Source organism: Sinocyclocheilus grahami, unplaced genomic scaffold (genome assembly GCF_001515645.1).
Source record: "Sinocyclocheilus grahami isolate Dianchi unplaced genomic scaffold, SAMN03320097.WGS_v1.1 scaffold83.1, whole genome shotgun sequence".
Lineage (NCBI taxonomy): Eukaryota > Metazoa > Chordata > Actinopteri > Cypriniformes > Cyprinidae > Sinocyclocheilus > Sinocyclocheilus grahami.
The window spans coordinates 1,529,646-1,542,017 of record NW_015505262.1 but is presented as its reverse complement, the minus strand read 5'-3'; the positions used below and the strand labels follow the sequence as shown (position 1 = coordinate 1,542,017).

Here is a 12,372-nt window from a genome sequence, read left to right as displayed (position 1 = left end):
TTTCACCTGGGTGGTGCTGCACGATAACACTTACTGTGAAATCCACCACAAAACAGCACAATTATTAACCATCACAGTGTTTTTTTGAAGCTGTCATAGGCATCTACTCTAGTTTATTTTCTTTAGATCACTAGTACTTGTGCAAAACTACTGGACGGTGACATCAATACACTATAAAGTATTGTGGTGTGCACAGTGTTAATAGCCACTGAAGGAGATGGCAAAAGGTCCCGGCACAGTCACCGGAAGTGGCGTTTTTCTCAAGATGCACCTTCCATTTAGTTTTAATTATCTAGCCAGAGGTCACTGATGTTGTTGGTGTCTAGTTGACACTAATTGGCCTAAGGTGAAGCGAGCTTTCACTATGCGACAGACAGCAGAGGGGTCAGGCGATGAGGTGGGTCATGGCAAACAGAGACAAGGATGAAAATAACGATGGGGAGCAAAGCGTGCCGATAACATGTGTGCAGACAGTTGCATGAGCTGCCGAGGAAATAGGGCTGTGTACACACAGAGAGTGGAGCTCATTAAAGACAGGCCAATGCAGCATCTTGGCTGAAGTTGCCTTATTGATTGCTATGGTTTATTTAAGTTAGGATGAGTGGTTGGATTATTTAGAGGATATGAGGGAAGTTTCTTGGAAATGGAGGTATTGATTTTGTCCAAGAAAATCAGGGTACATGAATAGGTGCCACCAGAGCAAAAAGGGAGAGATGGGGTTTCTCTTGAAGGCATAGAAAGAAATCTTCCAACTCTGTGTTTAATTGCAAGTCCTTCCATTTAAAGTAAATGCCAACAAAACCAATTTCAACTCTTTATTCACCTTTTTTTTTTTGTAAGAGCGGGCGCAGCCATTAGTAAATTTAATGTGCCTGGCTTCCGGTGCCATCCACTTCCAGCTATGTACAAAGCAGCTCGTTTTGCGGCGTGATATTGCAAACTGGTGTGTCTTACCATATTATTTTAATGTATTATCTTAATTATGAACACTGGTTTGTAGAGCAAACGGTTTTACAGTTTACTGCACTTCGTTATTCTTCTTGGTTATTTCCCTACAGCGGCTAATGAACCGGAAGTCTCACACATTCACAGAAAAACGGCTTACTTATTAAAGTTTTCTAGATATCAAAGTGTGTACGTGTGTGTATATACTGAAAAAAGCAGCTTTATAATATACTAGTAGTGTAATGCTAATGCATTTCCAATGAACTGAAATACAATTGAAATGTACTTGAAGTACATTAAAACGATGCTTCAAATATACTGTAGTTCATGAAGTATTAAAAGGTCATTTTAAATGTATTTTAAGAAATACACTTAAATTGCACTAAATATACTTAAAGTGGTTCCATTTGAACACAATTTCAATGTATTAAATATATTACAAATAGATTCAAATCCAACTTAAACATATCTTGAAATACACTTAATATACTTAAAGTTGTTTCAAAATAATACATTTAATATGCACTTAGTATAGTATAATTTAAATATAGTAAGTATGGCTGAAAAAGCACAATTTAAATATATTTCTTTTTCACCTGGGTGGTGCTGCACGATAACACTTACTGTGAAATCCACCACAAAACAGCACAATTATTAACCATCACAGTGTTTTTTTGAAGCTGTCATAGGCATCTACTCTAGTTTATTTTCTTTAGATCACTAGTACTTGTGCAAAACTACTGGACGGTGACATCAATACACTATAAAGTATTGTGGTGTGCACAGTGTTAATAGCCACTGAAGGAGATGGCAAAAGGTCCCGGCACAGTCACCGGAAGTGGCGTTTTTCTCAAGATGCACCTTCCATTTAGTTTTAATTATCTAGCCAGAGGTCACTGATGTTGTTGGTGTCTAGTTGACACTAATTGGCCTAAGGTGAAGAGAGCTTTCACTATGCGACAGACAGCAGAGGGGTCAGGCGATGAGGTGGGTCATGGCAAACAGAGACAAGGATGAAAATAACGATGGGGAGCAAAGCGTGCCGATAACATGTGTGCAGACAGTTGCATGAGCTGCCGAGGAAATAGGGCTGTGTACACACAGAGAGTGGAGCTCATTAAAGACAGGCCGATGCAGCGTCTTGGCTGAAGTTGCCTTATTGATTGCTATGGTTTATTTAAGTTAGGATGAGTGGTTGGATTATTTAGAGGATATGAGGGAAGTTTCTTGGAAATGGAGGTATTGATTTTGTCCAAGAAAATCAGGGTACATGAATAGATGCCACCAGAGCAAAAAGGGAGAGATGGGGTTTCTCTTAAAGGCATAGAAAGAAATCTTCCAACTCTGTGTTTAATTGCAAGTCCTTCCATTTAAAGTAAATGCCAACAAAACCAATTTCAACTCTTTATTCACCTTTTTTTTTTTGTAAGAGCGGGCGCAGCCATTAGTAAATTTAATGTGCCTGGCTTCCGGTGCCATCCACTTCCAGCTATGTACAAAGCAGCTCGTTTTGCGGCGTGATATTGCAAACTGGTGTGTCTTACCATATTATTTTAATGTATTATCTTAATTATGAACACTGGTTTGTAGAGCAAACGGTTTTACAGTTTACTGCACTTCGTTATTCTTCTTGGTTATTTCCCTACAGCGGCTAATGAACCGGAAGTCTCACACATTCACAGAAAAACGGCTTACTTCCGCATTTGAAAATGAAGTGGATACAATAACCTCAATTTAACTAATTACTTTAATAAATCATAATTTAATGGAGTACCTTAATTCAATTTTTTTTTTATAAAGTGTCTTTTAATACTACTATTGAAAAAAATGTAAAACTGTATTATTACAATTATTTATTTTAATATATATTTATAAGAAAACTCTTTATAAATGTTTTTTCTCTTATAAGAATATATATTATTTATATAATGTACGATAGATAGATAGATAGATAGACAGGAAGATATATTTTTAGGGTCCTTTAATAATGTCATTGCTTCATTACAAAAATAAAATGTGTATTAGTTTGTTTTATACACAGGTATTAAAAATTATTTATATATGTGTATATTTCTTATGTGTGTATATATATATATATATATATATATATATATAATCATGTAAGACATAATGTGTGATAATGTGATATAGATAGAACTTATACTTTTTATATTTAAAAAAAGTTAGATGATAGATAAATAGATTTAAGTTTTTACAGTTTCTTTTTGATAGTGTGAATATCTTTTGTTCTACACTCTTAAAAATAAAGGTTCTTTGTTGACATCTATGGCTCCATGTGGAACTTTTAATATCCATGGGAACTGCCCATTGCACAAAAGCTTCATAATGGAAAAATGCTCTTCAGATAAAAAATTTAAAGAAAGTTAGTCGTGCTAAGAATTTTTTTTTGTTTTTAAGAACTGTTGACTGAAAGGTTCTTTGAGGAAACAGAAATGGTTCTTTTATGGCATTGCTGCGAAAACCCCCTTTTGAAACCTTGTAGTGTTTTAGTGACTGTCACTGTTCATTTGTGTGTTTTCATCCATCTTAATGAAAGAGTGTGTGCAGTCCAGCTGAAGTCAGCTATGCTCAGCTCAGCATGTACCTCACAGGCTCACGGACTCATCACTCCTGTGAAGGACTAAATTCTCTTGGCAGTTCTACGGCATATCAACAAACACCTTGATGTTTGCTAAGAACATAAATATAAATGTACCCTTGTAAGCCGATGGAATACATCATGGAGGTTTTTGGATTCACATGAAATGCTCTGTGGTGAACTTTTCTCTTCTAACTGCTACTTTTTTTTATCATGGGTTTAACTTTTAAAAAGGATTATTTTAAGCTAAAATAAGGAGTGCAACAAATATAGGCTTCAGACGGGCAATTATGCTTGAAATAAAAATGATAACTTGTTGCAGTTACAGCGTATTCTGTGACTTAAGCGAATGGTTGGCTAATTCTCACTCTCATTCTCCTGGAGTTACCCACCTTCCACTTCCAGCTGAAATGTCAACAAAAATGTCACATTCAGTGTTCATTCACAAGCAATTTCCAAATGTTTCTCTCACCCTGGCAAAACAAAATATCCTAAAGTGATAGTTTACTCCGAAATTGTGTCATAATTTACTCATATCATTTCTTTCTTCTGTGAAGCACAAGACAAAATATTTAAAAAAAAAAATGATTGTGGTTGTTTTGGTCCTTACCAAGGAAAGTCAATGGGGTCCAATGTTCATTTGTCTATTATATGGACAAAAACAGTTGAAACATTCTTTAAAAAAAAATAATAAAAAATAAACAATTTATATGTATGTTTTTTTTTGCTTTTTTCTTTTAAAGAATGTTTCAACTGTTTTTTTTTTTTGGGGGGGGGGGGGGGGATATATATATATATATATATTTATTTTCTTTCCCACAGCAGAAAGTAGATCATAGGTTTAGAATGACCTGAGGGTGAGTAAATGATGGCAAAATGTTTGTTTTTAGTATGAATTTGGGGAATGCATTTAGTATAAATTAAGTAAAAAAGGTAAAATTCATATTACATGTGCTTATGATTAATTTGTTTTATTGATAAAAATGTTGTATAATCTACTGAAAAATGTGAAGCATGAACAGGCCCAGTTAGTCGGTCAGTTGTATCAAAATGCAAAATACTTTAATTCATCACAATGTGTACAAAATATGATATTTTCAAGAAATAATTTTTAACCACATAAAACCATCAAAAAGTCTTCAAACATAATTGAGCAATCTAAAAACCCTCCAGAGAAGCTTCATGGAAAAGACCAATTTATTTGTGCCAGTGAATATTACTCTGGTTTCAGGATATTCTGGTACGTCAGTCATGGAAGGACAATATCCAACTTGCCTGAACCAAGAGGGCAGAGACGCTCATAGAGGCTTCCTCTTAAATACAAACACTACAACAAAAAGGACCATCTCATATAGTGCTGGAATCACACTGAAATATATAGAGAAAACATGATTATAAAAAGTTTTTAAAAAGACAGAATTAAAGAGAATTTATTATTTACAGTTATACAATTATTTACAGACTTACCTACAGAAGCCAAAGATCCACCAGTAGATGCTGCAGGTCCATTGCTCAAACAAGAAGAAGAGCAAAGCCACAGAGCCACTGGCGTGACATCCAATAGCTACAAAGTGATGGTTAAATAAAAATCTGTATGATTATGCCATATCAGTAATAACCAGAAATTATTAACTGCTACCATTGTGAATAACAACGTAATGCTAAAACCCTGCATTCGTTTTTGGACTGTTCTATGATAATAAAGGTAAAGATATCCATTTGAAGTGGACAGCTAAGTAAGTTGAGCCTGTGGTGATGATGTGCTACTGGTAAGGATACATAGAAGAGCTTGATTGTTGTTGAACATGAAATATATGCCTCAGATATAGTACTAACAGAATTAGTTACTGTTTTAATTCATTAGATTAATAATTCTTTATGTACACAATTTATACACAAAATGTTATATACATATACATACAGTCATGGTCAGAATTATTGGCACCCTTGGAAAATATGATCAAAGAAGGCTGTGAAAATAAATCTGCATTGTTAATCATTTTGATCTTTTATTTAAAAAATGCACATAAATCTAACCTTTCATTGGAGAATAAGAATTTAAAATGGGGGGAAAGATCATAAATGTTTTTCTCTAATACACATTGGACACAATTAAGGGCACTCTTTTATTCAATGCTTTTTGAAACCTCCATTTGGCATAATAACAGCTCTGAGTTTTCTCCTATAATGCCTGATGAGGTTAGAGAGCACCTGACAAGAGATCAGAGACAATTCCTTCATCCAGAATCTCTCCAGACCCTTCAGATTCCCAGCTCCATGATGCTGCTTCTCCTCTTCTGTTCACCACACTCATTTTCTATAGGGTTCAGGATGCATTTTTGTGCCCACGACTGTATATATATATATATATATATATATATATATGGGTCAAAGACAAGACGTCCCATTTTGGTGTCCACATCGAATTTAATTTACAAAAGTGATTTTATATACATAGAAAGAATATTAAATGCAAGTGTCTACTTCAATGTTCAAATAACTTTTGTGAAAATAAAATGTCAAAAATAATGTTCCATCGTCATTCAGTGTAACAGATATATTAATGTAAAAATAAAACAAACTTATTTTGACCTGTACTTATTAAAAAAAAAGTGATCATACTAAATATTTATATATTAAATTATTAAAAACTTCTTGATGACAAAAGGGTAAATCCTAGTTGTTTTAAAGAGAGTGGCAAAGATTGGTAAATATTTAAAATTACAGTTAGTTTTTGGAGTTTTTTAATGTCATCTAATGATTCTTGTTCCAAATATGCCTTACAAGATTTTCTGGCATATGAACTATTGTTACCATAAATGACACAAACAAACACACACACACACACACACACACACACAACTATTATTATATATCTAAATTATTATATATTATTATATCTAAAACCGTTCAAAAGTTTGGGGTCATTAACTTTTTTAAGAATTTAATATGTTTATTTAGCAAGGATGCATTAAATTGATCAAAAGTGACAGTGAAGACTATTACATTGTTACAAAAAAAATCTATTTCAAATAAATGCTTCTTATTAAAATCTTTTTTACTAATCAAAGAATCCATATCACTCTGTAGTGGCAGCCATATCACCCTGTAGCCCAAGACTGGTTACCCACTGAAGCTACGCAGGGCTGAGCCTGGTCAATATCTGGATGGGAGACCTCCTGGGAAAACTAGGTTGCTGCTGGAAGAGGTGCTAGGGAGGCCAGCAGGGGGTGCTCACCCTGTGGTCTGTGTGGGTGCTAACGCCCCAGTATAGCGACGGGGACACTATACTGTCAACAAGCACCGTCCTTCGGATGAGACGTTAAACCGAGGTCCTGACTCTCTGTGGTCATTAAAAATCCCAGGATGTCTTTCAAAAAGAGTAGAGGTGTGACCTCGGCATCCTGGCCAAATTTGCCCATTGGCCTCTGACCATCATGGCCTCCTAACCATCCACATATCTACTGATTGGCTTCATCACTCTGTCTCCTCTGGCGCACTATGGCTGCCGTCGCATCATCCAGGTGGATGAGGAGATACCCCCTGACAATGTAAAGCTCTTTGAGTGCCTAGAAAAGCGCTAAATAAATGTAATGAATTAATTAATCCTGAAAAGAAATTCAGTTTTCTAAAAATATTGGGCAGCACAACTGTTTTCAACATTGATAATAAAAATAAATTTTAAAATATATTAAAACAGAAAAGTTAACATTTCCCAAAATAATACTGTTTCTTCTGTATTTAAAAACAACAACAACATTCAATTAAATTTAAATTTCTACTTCTTATCATCCCTGATTTACTTGTCATTGGCCTACACACTTTTAAAGCAAATGAGAATGCAGAAGACCTGTTACGTACCGTGTGTCCTCTAACCTGTATTCTTCATTAGTGTAGTCCAGTGGTAGGCAGGCTCTGACACTGTTCTCCTGTGGGATGAAGGTTCAACACTTAATAATCACAGACCTGACTGCAATGATTTCCTGCGATACAACTGTGATGAAACACAGAAGTTCATACCCGGGACCAGAATATGATGATTACTATTACAAGGTGCGCGACGAGAGTTAAGAAACGGGCTGGCACCTGACTGTTTACCACCGACATTGAACTAAACAGAACACAACATCATGTGAGACTTATCTGTGCCAATGAGCATAGCACTAAAACCTTATGCATCTTGTAAATGAGCGGTTTACACAAAAGATGTGACACTTAACCGCGGATGCACGTACCAGCTTTCTAAAGGGTGTTAAAACCTGCTAAAATAGTTCAGTTGGTGTGCAAAACGTACGTTTGTTTCTAACAGATGACAAAGCAGAAGCTAAATGTAACGCCTCTATGCATCTGTTATACTTATCTTCAAAAGCTGTGGACAGTTATCCTTCGCCATAAGCTTCAGGTTGCTACGACAACACTCTTCTTCTATTTGGGGAATCGGTCGTGTACTAAAAACTGCCCATCAAACAGCTTTATGCTGCCACCTACTGGCAGGAGTCTGTGACTGATTCTCAACAGAGGCTCTTAGTAAAATAAATGTTATATATATGGAAAAAAATATGAAATATTACATGCACCTTTTCACTGCAGCATGAAAATCTGGCAAAAAAAAAAAAAAAATTAATTAAATTCGTCCCATAAACAACTGTTAGTAAACTGGGGGTATTGGCAAAATCTTGAAATTAATCGTGATTAGTTATTTTAATATATAGACAGACCTAGTGTCTGGTAGGCCTAGTAAAAAGTTATAATTGTTATAATTTTAGCAGGAAATACAAGAGGGGCATTCACTGTTTTGGGAAACTAAAATATTAACTTAGACCTTAGCGTTATTGAGACAATTTGAGAATTATACCTCTAAAGCACGTGCAAGACAGTTTTGGGAATATTTGACATTATGGTGGCAAACGCTTCTGCCATTTGGGATTCAAGGTGTAGTCATCTTAAAGCCAATTTAATCACTTGTATTATTTGATCTTGTTTGTTGCACCTGTTTTTATTCTTTGCCAGTGCTTTTTGAGTATCTGAAGTTTCGAGAGACCGAAAATGGATTATCATACAGAAATACATTTTATTACACTGAATACTGGTCATATTTTGTGTGATTAAATTCGCCTGTCTAGGCGCATATCACTGAAGGGGCTGGTCTGCGTGACTACAGCAGGCTACTATTGGAGCAGAGGAAGCCAAATGAAATATCGCGAGATTAACATCCCCACTCGCTGCTGTAAAATGGAGAAGTTATGTTGAGGCGCAACCGAGGTAAGAGCTCAGATTAGTCTTTGTGTGTTCGGCGTAGACGTCTGTGGCTGACTCTACTTGACCGTTAACACAATCAGACGGGTTTTCTTGCAAATTGTACGCGTATACTGTCATTAAAATAAGCGTTTTCGATGGAAAGAGCAGACACTTTGCTAATATAAACCGCCATTTTTAATTTGCAGTCGGACTGACGAGCATTGTGGTGTGTTGTATGCACGCGCGCGTAGACTGAAATCTATTTAACGTACAAAATCTATTTTTCCTTAGGCAGAATCTCTCAAATGAAATATAATAAACGTGCGTGAGTGAAAATGACGTGGAATTGGCGGATAACACTCATATATGCTTCTGTCAGGGGATAACGACGAAAAGAGCATGTGCCTATGTGATAAATTAGCTGCACAATTCGATTTTTTAGTACAATTTATGCATTTTCAGTCCTCACGGCTGTAGAATTAGGCTTCAAACATTGTGTTCTCTGGATGGATGCTCATACCCAGAAATATGCTGAGTCGTCAAGTCCAGCAAGTCTTGACACCTAAATTCCTCTTATCTGGCCTGTAGGGGTTTACATATTTCCATCTTCAGTAATCTGTTATGTTGTCCAGTTATAATGTAAAGAACTGTTTATATTCCCCAATGCACCCCCAGAAATCTGTCTCATATGATCTATTATAGAGATTACTGCTGATGAATAATATGGGTCAGTGTAACCAAACTGACCCTAACTGATGTAAAGTGACCCCCAAACATAATGTATTATGGTTTAAACTGTTGCTGATGACAGGAATGAAACCTGTTAATTCCAAACTACAGTATAGAGTATAACAACTGTGTACAATGAATGAGAAAATAAGTCATTCCATAAGCTTAATCAATTCAGTTTCAAGTTATTTATTAAGTTAAACAATATTGGAATGAATATAATTTATATTTTGGAAATATATATTTCATACCATTTCTTCACATGGTTCATTATCTCTTAATGTAGTGCATTAACAAAAAATACAGACTGATTGATTGCAAAATGTATTAACTTTATATTAAAGTTAGACTGATACATTTCATCATATCTCAACTTTATCCTTCAATATTTCAGATAAATGTATTTTTTATTTGATAAAGTAGACTTTAGCATCATGTGTGACACGCTACGTTCGCCCCAAATGCAGCTACGCAGAAGTGCAGCAGTAAAAAGTGAGAAATTGAGCCGTCCACTGGAAGTCAGTGTTATGGTAGGCCCGAGAGGGGAATGATTCAGCGAGATATTCTGCGTTTCTAAGCTAACCAAGCAAACCAACGCACGCACGAGCATCTCATCAGCCGCCGCCGCGTACGCTTCACCGGCCACAGTTCATCGAGACGAAGCTCTTGCTGAAAATGTGTGATAATATAATACGTTACGGTACGTGTGTGTCGGCGTGTAAGCGCTTTGACGGACTCCGTTTTTGTGAGCTGGAGTTCTGAGGGGAGTGAGCGGGTTTGCCGGAGCAGGCCCGCCTGAGCCGGGCTCTAGATTAGACCAGAGCATGTGTGCAGCTTGGAGGAAAAATATGGACATGTGTAGCTTCGCTCCTGGCGTATTCCGCCACAGTCGAGCGTTATATTAAGGATTTGGCGAGTTTGTTGGAAAAGAGGGGTTTTGGATGAGATTTTAACAGTGAGTTGAGGGATTGCGGGTTTGTGTTGACATGTTGAGGGGAATTATATGCTTAGCGGCTCGTAGCTCGCGAGCTGCTAACGGTCAAATTTCCCCACAGTCCGCTTACGGTAATTCCTTTACAGTTTATTCAAAAACTGGCGATCATTGTGTTTTGTTTGCGGCATTTAATAGGAATAACGTGACTATGTTTAACAGCAATACTTAGCTTGCTGACTAAGGTAACGTTAGCACGGAAAAAACTAGCTAACGTTAGCATGTTAGCTGCCTTTTCCTCAAATTGAACTGCGTTTGCTGTCTTGTTTTCGTTAGAAATAGTTAAGTTAATGAAATAAACATGTCGAGTTATTGGTTTATTGCCAGAGTGGCTGTGTTACTTTCAATTGTACTTAATTTAGTTTGTTTACGGTGTTATAGTTTCGTTTATGGTGAAAGCTCTGGTTAGCTAATGTCATTGTAATTTTCGGTATTCGGTAACTAGCTGCTGTGTTGTTTTCTCGACTACAGCTCAGTTTGGTTCTCTGTCAAGAACGGAATTATCTTATTCCTTTAGTAATTACGCTTACGTTTAAATGGCTTAACTAGATAACGTTTTTTTTTAAATGTGCTTGCTCATTTTTCCATGTCGGGTTCCTTGATCACCGGCCGGTGCTTCTCTTTGACCGGGTTCAAGGTCCTAAATGAGTTTTGTTTCTCAGAAGGAGTGATTACCTTTCTAAGAACGCTACATTAACAGCCTCTTGTTTCAGAAAGAGCAAATTATTGGGTTGAATTCAGGTAGTACGTGTTTGTGAGATGGGATTATCTGTGCCCCATATCTGAACCAGTGTGGGTTGCTTTTCACTTGGCTTGCTCTCAGACTTCTGTTTTCTTTCCACCAACCTTGATTTTTATTCTACAGCTAATTAGTATGGGATTGTTTGTGACCATTGAGAAGAAATAGTTTTTTGACATATAGAGTTTTACATTAATGCCTTCTGAGAGTTTGTGTTTCTGGCAGCAATATCACAAAACTTCTTATGTTCATTCTTGGGAATTGTTTCACTTTCATTTATCTTTTTCACTTTAGGATTTGCACATGAAAAATGCCGTTAAGTTGGAATTGCCAAATCATATACCGTAAGTTCTTTGATTAATTTGAAAGTTTATCTGCTTGAACATGGGGCTGATGATTGTTTACATTGGTAACATGTTGGCGTTTCGGCCTACATTTGGATCCTTTATTATTATTGAGTATGTAATTGTTCTTGTATGATTCAAAAAGTACACCTCATAAGGGCTTTTCACACTGCGCTTAACCCTGGGTTATCTGGATTCTAAACCCCACTTAAACCTAGGTGAAGGTGTGTTTCACAGTTATTTAGGAGCAGGGAAGGGGCCACTTTTGTGGTGCCAAACTTGTGCAGTGTGAACTGTTGTGGTGTTAGAATGTTACGGTTACATGCTTGGCAACAAACGTCTCGTGCCTCACATACTTTAGACAGTCACAAAAAAACACTGTGTTGTATAAACAGTAGTTTGTCGGTGGGGGAAATGTCAAATGGTGACAGAAAATGTGTCAGTGTGTCAAAGAGTGCATTTCAATCTTGCTTTTACATTCTGAAAAGTCCAAAACTTTGATAGTACAGTCGGCAATATATAATTTGAGGATTCACAATGCGTGATTTATGTAAGCAGGTTGTGTGCTGTTTTCGTCTAATCGGTGACACTGACATTGCTAATAAGTACACAAATACAGGGTTTAGGAATGTACAGTGTGAAATGTCATGTTATGAAAACACAGAATGAACTTTTAACTTCGGGTATGAGTATGTGTAAAACATAAAACAAGATAACCTAGGATTTTGTTTACCCAGGTTTAGAATGAGCCAGGGTTAAATTTTTAATTGTGAAAATTTCTTTTTTC

The 12,372-nt window shown here is 36.3% G+C and overlaps 1 protein-coding gene and 1 long non-coding RNA gene across 9 annotated transcripts in view; one reads left to right on the top strand and one right to left on the bottom strand.

Moving 5' to 3' along the window:
• Window positions 1–4,582: 4,582 nt before the first annotated feature.
• LOC107586564 (uncharacterized) lies at window positions 4,583–7,972 on the bottom strand. Its single transcript, XR_001609375.1, has 5 exons — window positions 7,839–7,972; window positions 7,565–7,655; window positions 7,406–7,473; window positions 5,012–5,108; window positions 4,583–4,912 (listed from the first exon to the last, which is right to left on the bottom strand). It is a non-coding gene; the product is annotated as an uncharacterized lncRNA (long non-coding RNA).
• A 771-nt stretch (window positions 7,973–8,743) lies between these two features.
• LOC107586534 (E3 ubiquitin-protein ligase HUWE1-like) overlaps window positions 8,744–12,372 on the top strand; it is a 58,371-nt gene continuing 54,742 nt past the window's right edge. For 6 of the 8 annotated variants that reach the window (XM_016273953.1, XM_016273950.1, XM_016273952.1 and 3 more), the window contains exons 1-2: window positions 8,744–8,806; window positions 11,536–11,585. The gene's annotated coding sequence lies outside the window, so the exon portion shown is untranslated. Of the gene's footprint in view, window positions 8,807–10,012; window positions 10,212–11,535; window positions 11,586–12,372 lie in introns of those variants that run through there. The other 2 variants (XM_016273947.1, XM_016273948.1) reach the window with 2 other exon arrangements.